Source organism: Mizuhopecten yessoensis, unplaced genomic scaffold (assembly GCF_002113885.1).
Source record: "Mizuhopecten yessoensis strain PY_sf001 unplaced genomic scaffold, ASM211388v2 scaffold10943, whole genome shotgun sequence".
In the NCBI taxonomy this organism is placed as follows: Eukaryota; Metazoa; Mollusca; class Bivalvia; order Pectinida; family Pectinidae; genus Mizuhopecten; species Mizuhopecten yessoensis.
Genome location: NW_018408799.1, coordinates 112,280 through 116,123, shown reverse-complemented (window position 1 = coordinate 116,123; position 3,844 = coordinate 112,280). Strand labels below are relative to the sequence as shown.

The following is a 3,844-nucleotide window of genomic DNA, read 5'->3' as shown; positions in this document are numbered from 1 at the left end:
TTAACTTGTTACACTGGAACCTCAGGTTAACTTGTTACACTAGAACCTCAGGTTAACTTGTTACACTGGAACCTCAAGTTAACTTGTTACACTTGAACATCAGGTTGACTTGTTACACTGGAACCTCAAGTTAACTTGTTACACTCAAGTTAATTTGTTACACTCAAGTTAACTAGTTACACTAGAATGTCAATTTAACTTGTTACACTGGAACATCAGGCTGACTTGTTATTCTGGAACCTGAGGTTAACTTTTTACACTGGAACCTCATGCTAACTTGTTACACTATAACCTCAAGTTAACTCATTACACTGGAAAATTAGGTTAACTTGTTACACTGGAACCTCAAGCTAACTTGTTGCACTTGAACCTCAGGTTAACTTGTTACACTAGAACCTCCAGTTAACTTGTTACACAGGAACCTAAGGTTAGCTTGTTACACTGGAACCTCCAGTTAACTTGTTACACTGGAACCTCAAGTTAACTTGTTACACTGGAACCTCAGGTTAACTTTTTACCCTAGAACATCAGGTTAACTGGTTACACTAAACCTCAGGTTAGCTTGTTACATTAAAACCTCAGGTTAACTAATCACACCGGAACTTCAAGTTAACTTGTTACATTGAAACCAGTATCCTCATTGTCCATTGTGGTGTGGAACTTGACTGGGTTGATTGCCGGGTAGTATAACTGGTAGAGCATTTGTCTAGAGTCCAGAGGTCCCAGTGTCAAATCTCTGTCTGGACGCGCATTTTTCGTTTTCTGTTACTTTAGCTTAATATCATGTCATTACTTAACAAGCTGAGTAAGATAACGTCTGTTACACTGTGCAGATTTACTGTTGTTGGACCAGTTACGTCAGTACTAATCAGGTTGATCCACATTGACCATGCATGTTAACACCACAGACAAATTAACAAAATGGACGAGTAAACAAAATGCAACCAACCTGGCAGCCGTTCGATACATGTTTTTGTGTTTAACCCTTTCACCCCTATGTAACTTTAGTAGACAATACTATTGCTTTGATATGGACTAGTCCATTTTGGTCTACAGTGGTGAAAGGGTGTTAATAGTAATAAAACAATCATTAACTGAACGTGAACTTGCCAGTTGTTTTTGTTTACGATGTTCTCGTTAATTTCTCTGTGAAGTTTTGTTTGATGTTTGTTATGATTTACTTTCAGTTGTTTTCAAGCTTTGTAGAATCTTCATGCATGACAACTAACCCGGATCAGAGACAGTGTAAGGCATTTCAGTCTACCTCAAGAAGGCAGCACACCAAAATCTCAACAAAAGTTACAATTAGTTCATTTTGGGAAACGCTTTCATTGAACTTGTGCACGATCTATTCCACACAGATGTATGGTATGTCATGGGTCAGCACAAATTTAGATTAAATCACTGTTACAGATTATCCCTTTCACCCCTATGTAACTTTAGTAGACTCAACCATGCAGTTATCTGGACGAGTCCACTATGGTCTACAGTGTTGAAATGGTTATATTAAGCTCGGATTACTAGAAGGGACACAACTCTAAAGTAATCACAACATTGTAACAGTTGTGTACGTCATATCAGGTGAGGAGATGCTCTCTGTTGCTTTTATTTACAAGAATGTGTGAGTACCAAAAGGACTGTGCATTTAATAATACTGTATACCGGGAAATATTCGCCACAGTTTCACTTTCGCCCTTTTTCGCCTTTCTTAATTTGGGCCAATTTATAATGACAGTGAATATAAGTTCATAGCATACGATATATATACAGTGTTCGAGAAGGGAGAAATTGACCCTGGACGAATACAGATTTTCACAGTGATTGGTCTAGGCACAAGTTTCCAGGTATACAGTAAACTGCATGGAGCTACACAGAAAACAATTACTAAAGTTGCCTTCTGGATCAATTTAAATGCATGATGAATTTAATTTGAACATGAATATAGGACCTAGCAGCATGGTTAGGTAGCATGATACTGCTGATACAGCTCGGTGAGAATGTGAACGGTTCAGGATTTAGCATATATAGTTAGTAGCATGGTACTGCTGAAACAGCTCGGCGAGAATGTGAACGGTTCAGGCTTTAGCATATATATTTAGGTAGCATGGTACTGCTGAAACAGCTCGGCGAGAATGTGAATGGATCATATAGTTAGGTAGCATGGTAATGCTGAAACAGCTCGGCGAGAATGTGAACGGTTCAGGCTTCTACTGATTCATTACTTTACCACATCAGTTTTCAATCTCATCATTCATTTTATCATAATATTCATCAAAGTTCTATTCTGGACAACGTGGCCTAAGTTGACCTGATCGCCCCCAAATTCTGTACCTTCCGTTGTTATATTTTTATTTGTTTCTGTTTATCCTTTTCTTTATATTCATTATTCGATCATCATGAAGAATTCAGGTTCTAAGTCCTATATATATATGGTGTCTGATGTAAACAAACTATTTCTCTGAACGATATACACTTTTTCATGGCTATAAGGTAGAAATTACGGATGAGTAGTGATGTAATAGTAATTGTCTGTGAAGTCACGTTACAATAACAACTGACATATCATAACAACCTGATAGAATGGAAAGAGCAATGATAAAAAAAAAAAAAAATCCCCGTAGTGTCCAGGAAATGAATAGCATTTAGGCTAGTTTCATACGATCATTTGATAGTCTTATGAAATTTGTTTGGGGATCCCATGAAAGAGTCTAGTTGCTCGCTGGTATGGGTCCAAATGAAAAATTAATCTTCAATGTATCTCCACAGTATGAAAGTAGTGTAGGACTGGGTCTTCAAAATTGATGTTTGCAGTTGGTCCACGAAAAGGATAGCAGAGTTTGGATGGTACGAAGAATATTTTTGATGTGGATGGGCTGGGGTTGGCCAATATAGTATAGGGCTGTACGGAACATATGGAGAACCTCTGTGCTTGTCCCTTAGGGATCTGTCATTTTCTGTACAGCGCTATACTTTATGGCCAACCCCAGCCCATCCACATCAGAAATATTCCTCTGGGCCTCTTGGACTTGCTGCTGAGTGTTTATTGGTTGTGTACATTTTTGTGTCGCCTGCAACGCGAGGCGACATATAGGTGTTACTCTGTCGGCGGCGTCGATTGCGTCGTCCGAAACACGGTTTCCATGCAATAATTTGAGTTCCCTTGAGTTGATTGGTACATATATTGCATACTAAGGCCATAATAAATTAATTGCTAGATTCTCATCCAAATTCTTTTCAAAATTGGGGCGGGGGGGCGAATTTTATTTTTTATTTTTTATTTTTCCTAAAATTGAAATGGTTGCAAATGTGTTAAAATAGTGCAATAAAGGCGCATGTTCAGTGTACATTTATCTTTATTTTTTGTTAATAACAACTTTGAGTATGCAGTATACACATTGAACACCATTTCACTGTTCAGTCCACATATATATCTGTACTAACTTTTGGTATGAATACACACCACATTACTTTTTCACATACCGTCCTCTTTTAATTACAGTGACCTTGCCATTGGCCAAACAGTTCTGGCATATGGGGTAGTTTTCCTCAGATGTAGCCACATTGTCATCTGTGCCACAATGGAAGCAGCATACTGCTTTGAAACCAGCAGAGAAATAGGCCAGTTCAACTGGCCCATCACATGTCAGATTTTTTCTTACAAACACTGATTTTAACACATTTTCTTGTTCGGTTTCTACATCAGCAAAATCAGAACCACACGTGTACGACAAATCGCCCAACATAGTTTGCAATTCCTTTCTTTTCTTTCCTCTTACAACATGCTTGCAGTAGAGAACACGAGGCTTGTCACATTCAGAACAGTATATCACCATTTCAACATTTT

General features: G+C 38.2%; 1 protein-coding gene and 1 long non-coding RNA gene across 7 annotated transcripts in view; one reads left to right on the top strand and one right to left on the bottom strand.

Moving 5' to 3' along the window:
* Positions 1 to 219, bottom strand: part of LOC110463909 — a 6,587-nt gene extending 6,368 nt beyond the window's left edge. Inside the window, exon 1 of the long non-coding RNA XR_002464446.1 lies at positions 21 to 219. This is a non-coding gene — a long non-coding RNA (uncharacterized LOC110463909). The remainder of the gene's footprint in view (positions 1 to 20) is intronic.
* Positions 1 to 3,844, top strand: part of LOC110463908 — a 55,437-nt gene that overhangs the window by 11,851 nt on the left and 39,742 nt on the right. The window lies entirely within an intron of this gene.